The 18,522-nt window shown below is 41.2% G+C and overlaps 2 protein-coding genes across 5 annotated transcripts in view; one reads left to right on the top strand and one right to left on the bottom strand.

Annotated features, from left to right (window-relative positions):
- The window catches only part of GGACT (gamma-glutamylamine cyclotransferase), a 38,950-nt gene that overhangs the window by 7,617 nt on the left and 12,811 nt on the right, over positions 1 to 18,522 (top strand). The gene's annotated exons all lie outside the window — the stretch shown is intronic.
- Positions 2,282 to 18,522, bottom strand: part of PCCA (propionyl-CoA carboxylase subunit alpha) — a 336,620-nt gene continuing 320,379 nt past the window's right edge. The window contains exons 27-28 of one of the 2 annotated variants that reach the window (XM_087814252.1): positions 3,913 to 4,095; positions 2,282 to 3,822 (exon numbers count right to left, since the gene is read on the bottom strand). The gene's annotated coding sequence lies outside the window, so the exon portion shown is untranslated. Of the gene's footprint in view, positions 4,096 to 18,522 lie in introns of both variants that reach the window. The other variant, XM_087814253.1, reaches the window with a different exon arrangement.

Genomic DNA, 18,522 nt, shown 5'->3' on the forward strand with positions numbered 1-18,522 from the left:
ATGAAAAAAGCTGCTGTAGATATTTGTATGTAGGTTTTTATTTCATCAGAAGTTTTCATTTTTCTAGGGCTGGTCCCAGGAGTGGGATGGCTGGGTCATATGGTAAATATCTGTTTAACTTTATAGGAAACTGCCAAACTGTTTTCCAGAGTGGCCGTACCCTATCATTTGTATCCCCACCAGTAATGTATGACAGTTCTCATTGCTCCATATCCTTGTCAGCACTTGATATTGTCAGTTTTTTTAATTTGAGCCATCCTAAAAGGTATGTTGTTTTTAATTATCTGATATCATTTTTTTAGTATTATAAAAATTATTTCTAATAATTCTTGAATAAATTACTGAATTAAACTTACTTTATATATCTGTTATAAAATAAATATTTCTGGTTTTCTGGTGATAGTCTACATTTAAATAATAGTAAATATTCTATATTGGAAAAAATTAAAACCAGAATATGTAGATAGGATTCTTTCTTAAATCTCATCAATTAACATTATATGTGGCAAAGGATTACAGAATAGTATCTGAGTACATGATGCATTTGCAGTAATTCATTCATTATATGCATCTTATGCATGTCTCATTCCTTTTTTACCATTAGTAACCCATAGTGCCATAATTGCTTTGGCCGTCAATTTTATCCTAGATTAGATTAATTGGTGAATCATGAGTTACAGAATTAGTGGATGTAAGCAGAGAATACTTTCTTTGTATACCTTTTAACTATAGAGAACATTGTTGTTGTTTTACAATGGACTGCTCCCATGTGTCGGAGGCAGCAGTAAAAGCTTGCAGTTGAATAATTTAGGGACCATGGTCACTGGTCACTATTGCTTGAGAGTATGAAGTTGACTATTGGATTAATTACCAAAACATCATTGCTAATGTTGTCCCTCACACCTTGTATTAGATGAACTCTGAAAGTCTCAGGATGCACAAGGTCATTACTTCGGAAGGTCTGCCTTTATAGTCAAGTCTCACCCACTAACCGGTTGGTACTATTATATTTAAAAACAGTGGGAATTACTGTCATGTAATTGGGAAAGTGGTGTCCATATAGGTTTTACTTTGTGACTAGTTTTTTGCTTGTGAAAAGTTGCTGGAGGGTTAGACTTGTGGAAAGACCTTCCTTTGTAACACAGGGGCTTTAGAAAGAAAAACTGAGCTTGACAAAGAAAGGAAGATTGAAGACAAATTGCCAGATCGGCTTGCGGTTGTTGTTGTATGAAGCCTCATGGGCCAAGTACTAGGAAAATTTGTTTCCAGATGTAAAGAAGTGGGATGGGTTTCTGCGGTTAAGTCATTTTTGGTTTAAAACTAACATATTAATTGATTCTTACATGAGTTAGGATTGGAATAAATAAAAATTAGTGAAGAATTAGAAAGAATGTTACCTCCATTGGACCCAAGTATTTGTTTTGTTTAAAAAGTTATAGATGTCCTTTAAACTTTATGCTTGTTGATATTAATAAAGTCTTACAAATGTGTGTGTGTGTGTGTGTGTGTGTGTGTGTGTGTGTATATGAGAGGTTAGAGGAAGGGATAATAGAAATATATTGGGGCCTTAAATCCAGGGTTTTAGAGTACCAGACTAATATACCTGCTGCCCCCTGGTGGCAGCATGTTAAACAGTGCAGTTCAGAGGTAAGGAATTCAAGAGAGCAAAGTCAATTTACTAAGAACATCATAGAGGGAGCCTGGAAATGGTTTCTCTTCCAGTTCTTCTCATAATTACTAACTGTATTATTTCAAGAAAACAGTTTCATTTGACTAAAGTCTATATTTCACTTTCTTCAACTGTAAAGTATAATTTGTAAAGTTTCTTCAAACATCTTATAATTTTCCAATGGTAACAGCAAATATTATATAGCGAAATATGTCAAGTTCCACATTTTCTTTTAGTAGATGAATCCTAACAAGTCCGGATTTTTTTTCAAGAAAGCAGGCTTGCCCAGCTGGGCGTAGCTCAGCGGTTGAGCATCAACCTAGGATCCAGGTGATTGGGGTTCGATTCCTGGTCAGGGCACATGCCCGGGTTGCGGGCTAACCGATCAATGACTCTCTGATCATTGATGTTTCTATCTCTCTCCCTCTCCTTTCCTCTCTCTGAAATCAATAAAGATATATTTTTAAAAAAAAGAAAGAGGTGCAGGCTCTAGGGTAACTCCTGAAGCTTGACATGGATTCGGCTCTGGGCAGCAAACTGCATAGTTCTATCTGTAACACAGTCCACAATCAGCTTGATGACCCGCATTATTATGACAGCTTACAAGTTACATCATTTAACAAATAATTTTTTTATTTTTAATTGTAAAAATAATCACAACATAAAATTTACCATCTTAACTATTTTTAAGTGTACAGTTCAGTAGTGTTAAGTAGAGTCACATTGTTGTACAACGGGTCTCCTAAACTTTCAAAACTGAGACTCTTTACCCATTTCATAACAATGTCCCATTTCTCCTTCCCCCAACTCCTGACAACCACCATTCTACTGTGTGTCTGTCTCTATGAATGTGACTGTTATAGGTACCTCACAGAAGCAGAATCACACAGTTTTTGTCTTTTTGTGACTGGCTTATTCACTCAGCATAATGTCCCCAAGTCTCATCCATGCTGTAGCATGTGTCAGAATTTCATTCCTGTTTAAGACTGAATGTTGTCTGTAGACAGCACATTTTGTTTATCCAACATGTAGCTTGCTTCCACCTCCTGGGGATTTCGAATAATACTGCAGTGACGTGTGGGCGTGCTACATCATCTTTAGTATACAGTGCTTACTAATGCAGAGAGGGTTTATACAATTTTTTCTGTGCACAAAAGGTTAAACTTTTTAATAAAGAATACCATTTAACCACACTAGATAGGATATGGCTTTTTCTATGGATGAGTAACTTAAAAAAGGAACTAACATTTATTGGACACAAGCTATATGCCAGGCACGTATATATCTGTAATAACATTCTACTGTGTTTTTTTCCTTACAATAATTCTGTGATTTACCCTTCTCTCAAAAGGGGATTAATATTCATTAAAATCACTGTGTCCCAGAATTTTATATATATTATCTCATATGGCAATCACTGATACGGCATTATTACCCTCAGGTGATGTAAATGAGGTTCAGAGAGATGAAGTACCTCAAACAAGGTCACACAGCTAAGTGGCAAGGTTTTACCTGACTGTGAATTATGAAATGTAGTTCAGAAGTATGTGTTCTTCAGTCTACACCATGCCTTCTCCTGCCTTTCAGGCATAACACTACACACCTACCATCTGAAGGATATTGAAACAATATCAAGAAATTACACTGAGAGAGGGTTTTGCAGGATCCCTTTGCTGCCTGAAAACAACTGAGAACTATTAGGCAGTTATCTTTTTTTAAAACAGCTTCTCAAGTTGTGAAATATTGGGGCTGTAACGTTTTATCTTACAAGTACTACCCCAGCTAGGCTATCAGTAGTTAAATGCGCAAATGAAAGTTGTTCAGGTTGTCAGGTGGCCGAAGCAGATAGACCAGGCTTTATGATTCTAACTTAGCCTCTTGCAAGTCAGCACTGTGCTCTTTAGCCATGATGTCTGGAGGAGTTTTTCTTTCCTTCCTGAAATCCTCCTTTTTATGAAGTCCCCATGTGAGCACAGTTACTTTAAAGAACGATGTTTTCATAGAGATTTTGGATTTGTAATTTCAGGCATGTCATTAGCAAGCCAGTCTACACAAGATGAACTGTGAATTTGGGGAGTAGACATACATGTGCAGTGGACAGAGCATCAAAAGATTGGGGAGGTGGAGTCAAAGAAGCCATCACGTGTGAAATACTATATGTAAAGAAAAAGTATTTCAGATTTACTTCACTCCAGTCTTTTTCTTGCGTCATGTTCCAAATTAAAAACAGACATAAAAACCACCTTTTAAACCTGTGTGATTGCTGAGAATAGCAACTGCCTGGGGTGTAGTTGAATCCTGCTTCTGGAAGGTGGAGCCTGGGCCTCTGGGCGGATCTCCCTTAAAGACCCAGCCTCCACCACACTGGGGCACCCAGCATGCAGCATCTATAGCCTTGAGCTGTGTTATGCTGGCGACACCAGGTGCTGAAAGTAAAAAATGTAATTTATTCCACATGTTTATTCTTGTTGCTTAATATTTATGCTTAGGCTGAACCTTGAATCACAACAGAGTAACAGTGTAATGCTCTTAGAAAATTTGTATTCAGTGATATTGTTTGGTGAACAGTCTCATAGTTACATAAAAATGGGGAAATTTAAAGGGCTAATATGTGCAAAACTTGGAAAGGGCTACCTTTAGTTATCCTAAGGTTTTTTTTGGTATTATCTTTGTTTTTAGGTATTTTGTTTCTCTTTTTGTATAACTTGGATACTTGAAGTATTTTTTTAAACAAGATATAAGTTTGTACACATGTTAAATCTTTAACATTTGGAAATTATGCTTTTCTGATTAATTGAACTTAACATATAGATGAATATTAAGCAAAAATATTTTCTAGAAAATCTTGTGAACATGAATTAGTGTTACCTTCCTGTTTTTACAGTGCACAGAGCATAATGAATCCTCTTTAATCCAAAAGTTAGTAATTCTTCAGTAATATCAGTGTAGAATTGAAAGTCCTTGTTCACAATAGGCAAGACATGGAAATAACTTAAGTGTCTCTAAAGAGATATGGATAAAGAAAATATGTCTCAAACTAAAAAGCTTCTGCACAGCAAAAGAAAACCACCTCAAAATACAAAGGAACCCCACGGTCTGGGAAAACATATTTGCCAAGGATGAATCTGATAAGGGGCTAATTTCCAAAGTGTACAAAGAACTCATAGCACTCGGCAAGAGAAAGACAAGCAACCCAATTAAGAAATGGGCAAAGGACTTAAATAGACACTTCTCCAAAGAGGACATACAGATGGCCAAGAGACACATGAGAAAATGCTGGACGTCGCTAATCATCAGAGATGCAAATTAAAACCACAATGAGGTATCACTCCACACCTGTCAGAATGGCTGCCATCAACAAATCAACAAACGACATGTGCTGGTGAGGGTGTGGAGAAAGGGGAGCCCTAGTACACTGCTGGTGGGAATGCAGACTGGTGCAGCCACTATGGAAAACAGTACGGAGGTTCCTCAAAAAATTAAAAATGGAGCTGCTGTTTGACCCAGTGATTCCACTCCTAGGAATATTTCCTAAGAATCCTGAAACATTCATCAGAAAGGATATATGTACCCTGATGTTCATAGCAGCACAGTTTACAATAGCTAAGATTTGGAAACAGCCCAAGTGCCCATCAGTAGATGAGTGGATTAAAAAGCTGTGGGACATTTACACCGTGGAATACTACACAGCTGTAAAGAAGAAGAATCTCGTACCCTTTGGGACAGTATGGATGGTCCTGGAGAATATTATGCTAAGTGAAATAAGCCAGGCAGTGAAAGAAAAATATCACATGATCTCGCTTATACGTGGAATCTAAAGAACTTAATAAACTGATGAGCAGAATAGATTCAACGACATGGAAGCATAGTTGAGACTGACGAAATGTCAGAGGGAAGGGGGAGAGGGGGTGGAGGGGGTGGAGAGGGAGAGAGTAACCAAAGAATTTATATGCATATATGCACAACCCAAGGACATGGACAATGGTGGGGAGAGTGACTGGGGAGGGGGAAGGAACGGGGGGGGGGGGAAGGGTCATTGGGGAGAAAAAGGGACATCTGTAATACTTTAAACAAAAATAAAAATTATAAAGAAAGAAAATATGTGTGTGTATGCTTATGTAAAATATTCCGTTATATGTATCTACTTATACTTTTTCTCCATATATATTTCATAAGTGATGACCTTTTGATATGTGTGTGTGTATAAAACATAATGAACATATATGTAGTAATGGGAATATATATAAATATTTTTCAGCCATAAAGAGAAGGCAGTCTTGCCATTTGCAACAACATGGATGAACCTGGGGGACACTGTGCTAAGTGAAGCAAGCAAGACACAGACAAGTAGAGCAGGACCTTGGATAATATCAGTTCATTATAACCATGATGAAAAAAAATTGATTCCCAACCAGGGCCACTGTCTGTGTGGAGTTTCATGTTCTCTCCATGTCTGTGTGGTTTCCTCCGGGTACTCTGGTTCCCACCCACATCCCAAAGATGTGCACGTGAGGTGAACTGGCATGTCCACATTGTCCCAGTCTGGGAGTGGTGGTGAGTGGCCCCTGCAATGGAAGGGTGTCCTGTCCAGGGTGGGTGCCTGCCTAGTGCCCTGAGCTGCTGGGGAGGCTCCACCCACCCGTGACCCTGAACCGGAATAAGTGGGTTGGAAAAGAATTATTTTACTTATTTTTATTCATCTTTCTTAAATGATGAATAACTCACATTTCAGTGTTTAATATTAGAGGTGTTTTAGGTCTTTATTTAGAAGTTTGGTAATGCTTTTGTGACCATTAATATGCTCTTGGAACTTAACTCCTGTTTATATCAATTATCCTGTGGCAGCCTTGATCTCCCTCACCTTCAAATTCCATTAAGTTATATTAGCACAATTATGTCTTCCTCTTGTTCACTGTAGTTTCATGCTTGTAAGCCTTGTTCTCACAAAGGTGTTCTCTACTCTGTTACTCTGTTTTTAAATTTTAATGTACATTTTTCAAAAGTATAAAATATATCAGAGAAGTATAGAAATCATATAGCTGATGGATTTTCATAGCAGGAACACACCTGTGTGACCAGCAGCTAGACCCAGGGTCGTCCTGTCCTTCCAGTCATTGCTCTCCTCCCAGGGGAAACTGCTGTTCTGACGTCCAGCAGAGATCAGTTTCGCTGTTATTCACCTTAATATAAATACAGTCATAGAGTAGGCACTGTTTTTGTCTGACTTCTTTCACTCAGCATCACTTGTGAGATTCACCCATGCTGTTACATGTAGCTGTTCATTTGATGATCTTGCTGTAGAGTTTTCCACTGTATAACAGTTTGTTAGACCATTTTACTGTGGATGGACATTTGGGTAGTATGTAGCTTTGTGCTGTTATAAAGAGTGATAATTTATCCGTGTCTTTCTGGTGAAGCTGTGTTCGTTTCTGTGGAGCATCTGCCTGCAGTGGAGTTGCTGGGTCATTGCGTAAACATAGGCTCAGCTTTCAATGATACTGACAAATGGCCTTCCACTGAGGTTGCACAAGATAATTTTTTAAATTATAAATTTTACGACGTCAATTCCTGGGCTTCCTTAATACCCCTTAATTACCGCCATTACATAGAGCTGAAATCTGGAGTCCCTGGTGACCTGGGCCCAGCCTCCCTCTTTCGCCTCTTCACAATGTGTCTTATCTTTTAATGTATTTATCTCCCCAATTAGACTGCATCTCCTTAAGAACAAGGACTGTTGTCTTGTTTATCTTCATGTCCCTGGCACTTAGCATGATGCCTGGCCCATCATAGATTCTCAAATATACTGAATGGGTGAATTAATGAATAACCTTTCAACTAGCCTGGAAATGCTGAACTCGGCAGATAATACTAACAGAATCTTGGTGGCTGCTGGATCACTCCTTGCTTTACAAAAGCTTTAAATCTGGCTTTGGCCTTTAAAGTTGCCAAGAGAAGGGCTTAAAGAACAGCCCCTGCTGTGTGACAGGTGTAGGATAGCAGCAGCACTCTCACATTGCACAATGGCCATTTGCTGTGAAAACCAGCGAGCGCTTCAGTGTTTTCTATCACCAAGAACCTCTGTGTTTTCCTCTTCATTGACCATAGTGTATGTTGGGGGAAGGTGTGTGGATTTTGGATTAAGCCTTGACTTTAAATCCAGGCCATTCCATTTAATAGCTGTGCTGTTTTAAATAACTCCTCTGAGCCTTGGTTTCCCATGTGTGAAATGGGACAATAACACCTGCCTTGAAGGGCTGCTGAAGGACTGGAGAGAACATACCAGTTCCCGGAAACCCACCGACAGCCCCATACAACCAAGTTTCTTCCTTTCCCGGGGAGATGGGGAAATTAACAAACTGGCTCAAGCCACTTTGCACCTGGCTCTCTCTGTGCATTCCGGAGAGAGGTGGGTGGAGCTGCTCTCCCTGCCCTGGAGGAGAGAATGAGTCCCCTGCAGCCTGGCTGGAGAGCAGGCCAGAGAACAAGAGCCGTGCAGGAAGGAAAGGTCCAGGTGGCTCCAGAGCTTGCAGTCTCCCCCACAGGGAGACACAGGTCTGAGAAGCCGCTCCTTTCCTTCTTGGGAGGTGTAGCCCACCTGGGCTATGCTCGCTTTCCCCCTTGTGAGACAGGGACCAGGTCCCTGGAGAACTGTCTTTATTCCAAGATCGGGGCAGAGATAAATTCCTTAACTCAAAAATAGTTGAAATCATTATGACATGAAAACAATGCCGAGTTTGCATGAACTTGGAAGAATCACCTCCTCTGGGTTGCTGTCCTGGTGAGGTGCTCTCCTACCCACTAGAAAGGCTCTGGGGGAGAGAGGAGCTGGTTTATGGAACCCACCTTCCTCCCCCTCCCCTGCTGTATCTGCACCAGGTTCACCCTGGGCAGCAGATCCCAGGGGTCCTGGTTTCGCATTCAGAGGACCAGTAAAGAGTGGCAGTTGTAAGGGGCTTCAACTAGGACTTTGGTTAACCCTTAAATATTGGGTGGTTTGTGAAGCATGGCCCTCTGGGGTGCAGGGGAGAATTGCTTTTTTCTTCTTTATGGGGAACTCCTGAGATATTAAGAATTTTAATACCAGCTCTTTATTATGATTGAAAGGACACTGTAAACTTAAAAAAAAGGGTCCCATAATGAGAACCAAAGCTAGTATTCCGTTGTTTTGAAATAAGTTTGAAGAAGTGTTTAAACTGAATGTAACAGCATCTATTCTCTGGTAGTCACAAAGCAGTAACAAAGGATTTTTATATTTTAACAGGGATTTTGCTTTCCCAGGAGTGGACTGTGTGTTGGCTTTTAAGTGCTTTTTAAGAGCCAAGTATAGACCAACCTGTGCTTTTTAGTAATATATTAGGGTCCTGGGATCCAGCTCAAAATACTAGAGAGAAGCCTGAGGATTGGTGTGCTTGGCCTCCACGCCCCTGGCTTCTGTCAGCTGCTCACAGGGTAATATAGCTTTTAAAGTGGGATTTTGGGGGGGCAGTGAATATAATGTATAAAAGGGTTGGATTCACTTAGTTCAGTGCGTCCAGTTCCCTTGAAGCCCCTGTCACTCCAACACAACACAACACATTTTTCTAGAACTTTTGGGCTCAAAGAATTCTTACCGCTGTCAGCATTGACCAGCTGTGTTTAGTACTCAGGAATGTGAGTAAATGGATTCACTTTAAAGTATTTTAAAGCATGTTCAGTAACATGCTCATTTCATCTCCTACTCTCCTTATTTGTAATTCAGAGTTTTCACTTATTGCTCAGCTATTTTTATTGAGTTTTCCTTGGGAATAGTTAGAAAAGCATTAAAAAGATTTGGATGCTTTGGGAACAGGTAATTAATCAAAAAACCCATCAGGCTTGATTTTGTGTTTTGTGTGTGTGGTTTTTTTAAAACTTTTCTTTTTAAAAAATCAGTGTGTGCACATGTATGTATGTGTGTTGGGGTGATTCTTTTGTTGCACTAATGGAGGCAATTTACTTTTCTAGGTTTGCTTTCCTCTTTCCTACCTATCTCCAGGTAGCCAATATCTTTTTGGTTTTTAATAGTATTCTTGGCAAAAGGAAATTCTGAAGGTAAATCTGTTACTGCTCCCAAAAGAATTGAGTGAGTCCTGAATTCAAGAGCCCACTGGAAATGGAGTTTGGATTATTTCATGTTACTAGGCTGTGGGCAGGCAGAGGAGCTGGGTTAGGGGCATTAGACCAGTGGTGGCACCTGATGGTTTCTGAGTAGTGCCCAGGGTTCCTTTTTTAGGTGGTGTTCCAGGACGTCTAGGAGTTGTATTTGGTGGTCATTTTTTTCAGTCTTGTTGCTGATTAATTCATTCTGTCCCTGGTCACTGGGGGAGGCCCCTGGTTGGCTCTCCTGTGGATCCTGGGCCCTAGGGGAACCAAGTCAAGCACACCTTCATCTCCTGACACCTTCTGTGTCCTTGCCCCACTTGATCTGGGCAAGGCAGCCCGAGGTCAGCAGTGGCTTGGCTTTGACCTCTGACCCCTCAGCTTTCTGTCCAGTGCTCCTTCTGGGAGACTTGTTCTTCCAAAGCTATGAAATATTATATTAGATATAGGAGGCCTGGGCCCAGGCCTAGCTAGGGGCTTCACCTGCATTTGTAACTATTTATAACTTTAGGGTAGGCCTGACGTCTAAAATGGTTATCTAGGGGTTGTTTAAATAGGTGTATGTTCTCTTTTTCCTGAAATATTTTGTTAGCAAACTACCTAGAAGGGAATGGCTCTGTGTGACATTTTGTAATTGTTTTGTGATGCTTCTAACTTAAATTTGTGTTCCCAAACTCCCCATTTCTCACCTAAGCAAAACAGTCAAATAAAAACCATTTTAAATTAATGTAGCCTTAAAATGTTTCTGAAAAACAAAACTGTTTCATTAGTATGGATGGTCATTACCTTTTCCTCCATTGCTTACTGCCTGAGTTGTCACCAAGAAGGGGGAAAAAAATTACCTTTTGGGGACATACAAGGCAGAGTGGGAGTTACCTGCCTTCAGCCAGACCCAGTGGCTCTTCCCATGACCATCAGAATGGACCTTGGGTTCAGATAAGACACAGATTCTTAGCTCTTCCCCCTTTGACTGGGGGCTTGCTCCAGACAGAAAAAAATATATTTTGAGCAACTGCCAGCGAGTTAAAAGCTGCTCTCTCCTAGCAGGCTAGCAAAAATTATTCTGAAAGGCAAATCATTTGCTGCATTTCTTAGTAGCCAACTTTGGAAGCCCTGCTTAGTCAGCAGCCAGTACAGATAGGCCCTGGGTGGGTGATGACAGCTGGTGAGGCCTGAGTCTTAATCCCAGGCCCTGTCCCTCAGAGGGCACTGCACCCTCGATAACCCCAGGGCTGCTCTACGTTTCTGCTGCATCCCTCCCAGGACCCTAGGCAGCAGTTATAGACAAGTCTGTCTGGCTTGTTTCTCTGCATGTTGTGTTTCACAAAGTGAGCGAGTTTAAGAGAGGCCACTACAAATCTGCCTCAGAGAAATACTTTGGAAATACTTGGGTGCCTGTGAAAATCCTGAATAAAAGAAAGTTTCACTGTTGATTAGGGACTGTGAAGTATGTTGAACTCAGATAAGAATATAAACTGGTAATAATAATTACAGACCATCGGGCCTGCAAATTGCCTTCTTCCTATGATCTCATTTAATTCTTTTTAAGATTAACTTTCTTTGAGGTATAATTTACATGCAAGAAAATCCACTCATTAAGTGCACAGGTTGGCGATTTTGACAAAAGACATTTCCATCTTCCTATAATGTACACCCCGCCCCCAGTCCTGCCCCTACTGATCTGAGTGCTGTCCTTAGATATTAGTTTGCAGGTTCTAGATGGCCTTTCATCTCTGTAAAGGTATATGGATGCCAACCACTGCCCCTGCTCCCAGGGCAGCTAGGGCAGGGCAGGGAGTGACTGGCCTCAGGTCAGAGTCTAAGGGTCTGGAACCTTTGTTCTCCCTCAACTCTGCCTTGGCAACTGGGTGTCGAAATGGCAGCAGAGCCATGGGACTGAATCTGATTCCTGTAAATCAGGGGTGGGGAACTGTTTTTCTGCCAAGGGCCATTTGGATATAACATCGTTCGCAGGCCATACAAAATTATCAACTTAAAAATTAACTATGAAAAAAAACTCCTAGATTTATTGAATTTCAAGTCCTGCCTGCAATTGCCTTGGCAGGGCCAGACCAAATGATTTTGCAGGCCGTATCACCTGACGTTCCCCACCCCTGCTGTGTAGATTTACACCCAGAGCAGTATTTGAACTTGCGGGGTTTCTCTGACAAAGAGAAATCAAGAAATTCCAGACTGCAGGTCTGCAGGGTCTCTGGGAATTTGGACTGAGGGGGGGATAACCTCTTGCTTTACTGCAGCAGGTATTAAGTGCCTACTGCATGCACTGAACTGTGCTGGTAGATGTGGGAGATGTGAAGAGAAGGTTAGACTCCTGCCCCTGAGCTCGTGGTTTGAGACAGTTTAGAGAGAAATGAAGGGTCCCTTGCCCAGAAAGCAGAAAGAGTGCAGTTATAAGACACTAAAATAAGGTTTTTTTCCTTCTGTGGTCTCTCTCGACTTGTCATGGTGCTTTTAGTTGCTATTTATTATTTATAATTTGTTATTTTACTATTCTTAGCATTAAGGTTATCATTCATCTTTATATTGTTCAATGTCCACTTTAAATTTAAATGCAAATATAGGAATATTTAACTCACGTGGAATCACAGAAATGATATCATTTCATACCTTATACATGCATATGTATTTTATTCTTACCAGAACTGAAACTGTGCTCAGAACTCTCAACTATATTTATTTCACCTCTTGACATATGTACATTCTACCAACACTGCCCACCCTCAGCTCCTGATGATGGAGCAAAGACTGAGAGGAAGAGAAACTCCAGTTACTCTGAGTCACCTTTGCCCTGGTGTCATCATCTTCAGTGTGTGTGGCTGTGCAGGGAAGTGCCCCAAATAAGGAAAGATAGGATAGGGCTTCTTGGTTGTTACTGTTCCTTAGAACTCCGTTGCCTTATCCTGCATTCAGAGCAAATTCTGCTTGGAATGGAACGTGTGGCCTCTCTGGTTGACCCAGTCACAGATGTGACACGTTACCTTTTCCTCACTTCCAGTCTCGCTGAATCCCACCCATTGTGAGTCCCCCAGGGTTCTATGCTCCTGGGGCATCAAGAATGGTGTATGCCTATGGGCTGTGCAGACCTCCCTGCTCACGAGAGTATGCTCGTGTCCCATGAGGCTTTGCTTACACAGGTCAGATAAAATTGTTAAGAAATTCCAGCCTGGTGGCCACTTTTGAGTGCTGATTCCCCAGTCCGACTGCACTGGTGTTCCATGCTCAGTAAGTGACCGAGGGTGCCTTCTGGGTGAGGAAGTAAATGAAACCTGGTGTGGCGCAGTGGCCCAAGCCACCACTTGCCTGGGGCCCTCTGGCGGCAGAAGTTGTTCCTGTTCTGCAGTTTTGGGTGGGAGGTCAGGAGGGGGCACCCTCCTTCTAGAGCTGAGCGTGAGCCTTTGTAGGGCAGGAAGGTGTGGAGGCAGACACACCTGCTCTGCTGCCTTTACCTGGGGCCCCTGTAGAAGTCACGTCACCTGTCTCAGGTACCCGTCTGTAAAATGGGGAGAAGCTAGGGAGTGAGGAGCTCTCGGAGTTGTGGTAACTTGAAAGTATAAGTGAAGCATTTAGCATGGGACAGGCACACCATAAAGACTCTCAGTCCTGGTGGCAAGCATTTATAATTTTCCCCTCTGTGCCTCAGGCGGGCCAGCAAGTAAAGCCCTTGTTACTGAAGCCACGCCCACAGGGCAGGTAGGCTCTTTGTGATGCTGACTGGACTCTTGCACCTTCTCTCTGGGTATCAGACCTGCTATCGGGAGCCCCTGCTGTCTCCACCACCTTCCATTCTGTCTGGCAGTTCCAGGCCCCTCCTGAGCTTTCTGCTGCTCCTGCTGGGAGCCTTGGGGGCTGGCAGCACCTCCACCCCCAGCCTTGGGGCTGTGGCCCTCGCAGGCCTGTCCAGTTCACCATCCTCGTTTTCCATAGGACCCTTTCCCTGACTTGGTGTTTGGGGATTTTCCTGCTGGTTCTTTCCAGACTTCCAGAGTGGGCCTGGAGGGCTGGGGCCTGGTCATCTTCCTTGTTGGTCACTATGTTTTTAAAATGGCAACACAATTATCATGAAAGTGGTATGGCATTAACATTTTTTCTTTTTAAAAGAGTAAAACCCACAGAATGGTCGCTGAGGCAGCATTCAGAGGATGTAGTGTGGCATTCGAGATCCTAAGGTGCCTGCTTGTTTGCAGGGTCCTATGAAGGCGCAGAGTTGGAGGTAGTGATAGGAGTGGAGACCCTAACTTCTTGATTTCAAAGGTGCCGCCATTTCACCCAAGCTACTTGGTTAATGTAAGAAAGGTGTTTTGCCATAAACATTTCCAGGGTGTTCAGCGGGGCTGGCTGGGCAGGAAGCCCTTGTCATTTTTATAAAGAAACTAGCAGGCAAGAGAATGAAAGCATCAAAGCGCCCACAGGATGCGGCCCATGCGGCCCAAGCCCCCCAGGCACGTCGCCCGCCAGCCCCTCGGAGGGGAGAGAGACGTGACCTTAAAGCGCTTCATGCTTGCAGGCCAAGCTCCAGTTTAAAGTTCAAGGCATTTTGTTTTTTCACCTGTTTCCTACAGTTCTAAGAAACTTCTGAAGAATTAATGTGTAACTATATCAGACAGGCAGGCGTTTTCTCAGGGGAAAATAATGTTACAGTAGGAAGGGAGAGAAGTGGCTACTTGACTGAAATGTGAGGTTTCTGTAAAATAAAAAAACCCTCTTTAGAGCATTCATGCACATCATCATCTGTGCTTTTTACTAAGATTCACCAACATTTAGTAACATCTCTATCTGCTGAGGGCCACTGCCCAGTGTGGCTGCTGTGGCCACGGACGGACTAGGGCAGCATCTGGCTTCACTGAAACTGGTCCCATTTGTGACAGGGTGCCCTTCACAAATTCGGTGGGGCCAGGGCTCTGCTGGAGCTGACTTTGATATAAGATGGTGAATGATGAGAGTTAATTTATACAGCAAATGGAAAGACAGATAAGAGGGAGCCTCCCCAGCAGTTCTTTGGGGCAGGCGTTTCTGGCTCTGAAACAGTTCATCACCCAGCCAGTGGTGAGCAGGATCCTTGAAGGTCTTAATTTCCTGTGACCCCAATCCAGTCATTACACCTGCCTTTTCTAACAAACTTGACAGCAGGCAGTAAGCATTGTTAGTGGCTTGATGTTTTATCACTTGGAGACACAGCTCTTACTAACATTTGTTTGTATTATTAAATTTTAATACATACAGGATGAATATTTTATGGAGACCCCTTTTTTTAATGGTTTAAGAAGAGTTAAATACTAGCCCTTCTTTGGTTCACCTGATATGTGTTTCCAAATGTGGTCTAGGCATATGCAATGGTTGTAATTTGTAAACTAGCATAATAAACTCTTCAATTAAATCCTGCCTTTTACACTCTTACCACCAGGTGGCTAAGAAAAAATCGAGCAGGAAAAATCTAACAATTATGCCAAGAACTTGTAATCACTTTCAATTTCTGCTTAAGTGATGAAATCTGAAACTGTAGATGGACTGTTTCAAGAAGGAAAACTGCTGAATAAGTGACAGAGGCATTTCAAGCAGTGCCAGGCCAGATGGACATTTTCATGAGTGTTTTTGTTTTCTTAAATATTGACAATGTTAAACTAGCTAGATTTTGCTGAAGTGAAACTTTTTTAGACTCTGAGCCTGTTCCACCTCCGTGCTGACCCCTGGATGGCCACATTATTTGGACCAGCTGGGTTTGGCTTTTTGATTCCCAAGAGGCCTTCCACTCAATACTTTATAGGTTGGTAAAGTTATTTACAGAGATGCAGCTTGAATTCCTTTAGAATCAACTCTAAAACCCAAAAGTAATATTGCTAAATTAAATGTTAATGTCTCACGTCTTAATGATAAGGTACTACAGGGGAATCATGCATGGGGGATGGTAACATAACACTGTAGAAAATGCTTTTAGACTTTTTTCATGGACTATGTCTATTAGAGCAAGGACAGCACCATAGGGCAGAAACCATATCCCGCTCCCCCCCATGTTTCTAAAGCATTATGAGGATGGTGGATTTTGTCCCTTGAATACAGAACCTCACCAGCTTCCTGGCCAGTGCTTCATGTGGCTGCTCAGCTTCTGTGTATTCCAGTTTGTCCTTCAGTTCCTAAGTTATTAACTTTGACAAGTAACCTCTTAGTTGTACATGATTTTATTCGCAATTCCTTTTTCTGATTCAAAGTGAACATGAGTGCCTTAATCCTCTAATGGGAATTAATTGCTTGTTTCAGTGCTTAACTCTGATCCTTTCTCAATCCCCACAAGGATAAGTTTATTCCTGAAGGATCTGTGTGTGTTGTTCAAAACACAATCAGAAAGGTAATGATGTTTTTCTTGTGAAAGCAGCCAGAAATGCAGACTATTAATTTTTTTTTTTTATTATTATATTAGTAACTATTTTCAAACTAATATAAAGGATACAATTCAACAGATAAAATGTAAAAATTATATTTCGGTCATTCTAGCAGGCTACATTATTTCCTAAAAAAGAAGTTTAATTTTTATTGCAATAAGCTATCAACTTGTGCAAGAAGAAAGTTACTGATTTTTTGCAAAGTTGTAATTAACATCCTATGGCCTAACCATGATCATTTCTATGTAATATCACCTTCCCAGGTATTCTTGGCTCTGAAAAATCATTAAGGCCACAACCAATACTTGATATGGCTTGATTCCCTCTCCCATTAATTTTTTTAAGGGGCTTCATGAAAAAGACATAAGCTAGCACATATTTTTAAATGATCTCAATAAAGGAAGTAGTTGGGGTAGAGAACTTAGGAGGGAAGAGGGAATTAGTATTCACTGGGTGCTGAGGTGTGGCCCAGAGTCTTCAGTCAATAGGGATTAGCTGTTAGGGAGATAGGATGAACCCAGTTTTAAATAGCAGGAAAAGAAAGCTCAGAAAGTCTAAATAACTTTCCTAGAGACTCACTCAACAGTGCTAAGTGATGATGAGAATTTGATTTAGGCCTGTCATTATGCCACAGTACATTTTATACTTGGCATACATTGTATCCTTCAATGTCCATCTGTAAAACTGAAGCCATCTTGCCTGACCATCAGTGTCCTATAACAGGCCTACCTGGGAGCATCTACGTCCATTAAAGCATAGATGGAACCACTATTGTGGAGCACTCATCAGTTTGCTCCAGAGAAGCCCAAATGGCTCACCTACAGCTATTTCTATCCATTATTTATTAAACCAGACTCTTGCATTTTATCCAAGACTCTAACCATAAACCAGTGCCATAGAAGGAACTACATGGCAGAAGGGGACAGGGCTGAAGACACAGTAATGTATGAGCCTCAAAAGGTAGCATCCCCTTCTGCAGTGCGACCCCTTGTAGCCTGGCCTAGGGGGCATCAGGAGGATCCTGATGTGCTCCTGGCCTGACTGACACAGGCACTTTTGAGTTAGCCCTGGCTTCAGTTCTTAGAGGATCTGGCCAATATAATAGACTCCGTGTGTTCTATTGATTATGACACTCACAGTGGCCCTTGAAAATTAGGTGAACATGACAGATAAGGAACAGGAGTACAGAGAGAAATGGAACTCAAAAAAGAAAAACTAAGCCCAAGCCTAGGAGGAGGAGGAAATAATAAGCATTAGAGCAGAGATGAACAATAGGGAAAATCCACAAAACCAAGATTTTGTTCTTTGAAGATATCAACAAAATTGGCAAACTCTTAACTAGATTAACCAAGATAAAAATAGAGAAAGCACAAATAACTAATATTAGAAATGAAAGAGGGGAATTACAACCCATTTTACAGAAATAAAGAGTATTATGAAAGTACAATGAACAAGTGAATGCTAACAAATTTGAAAACCTGGATGAAATGGATAAATTCCTAGAAACACACAAACTACCAAGACTAAACCATGATGAAACAGAAAATCTGAGCAGACCTATAACTGGTAAAGAGATTGACTCAGTAATCAAAAACCTCCCTACAAAGATAACTCCAGAACCAATGGCTTCACTGGTGAATTCTACCAAACATGTAAAAAGAATCACCAATCATCTTTAGATTCTTCCCAAAAGTTGAAGAGAGTAGAACACTCAGCATTACCCTCATACCAAAGCCAGGCAAAGACACTATAAGAAAACTACTGACCGATATCCCTGATGAAGATTGATACAAAAATTCTAAACAAAATACCAACAAACAGAATTTAACAACACATTACAAGGATTATATACCATGACCAGTGGGATTTATTTCTGGAATGCAAGGATGGTTCAAAATCGAAAATCAGTGTAATACACTATTAACAGAATGAGGTTGGAAAAATTACACAATCATCACAATTGATAACAGAAACACACGACAAGATTCAATACCATTTCATGGTAAAAACACTGAAACTAAGCCATACAGAAAAAGCCCAGGGCTAACAGCATAATAGTGAGAGAAAAATCTTTCCCTATAAGATCAGGAAGAAGACAAGGATATTTGCTTTTACCACTTTTACTCAACATAGTACTAGAAGTCACACTTGGAAAAACATCAGGCAGGAAAAAGTAGTAAAAGACATCCAAATTGGAAAGGAAGAAGTGAAATTATCTGTTTACATAATCTTCTATGTAGATATACTAACATTTCCACAAGAAAACTATTAGAACTAATAAATGAATTCAGCAAAGTTGCAGATACAAAATCAGTGCACAAAAATCAGTTGCATTTCTAT

This window comes from Miniopterus natalensis, chromosome 2 (assembly GCF_054644295.1).
Source record: "Miniopterus natalensis isolate mMinNat1 chromosome 2, mMinNat1.hap1, whole genome shotgun sequence".
NCBI lineage: Eukaryota > Metazoa > Chordata > Mammalia > Chiroptera > Miniopteridae > Miniopterus > Miniopterus natalensis.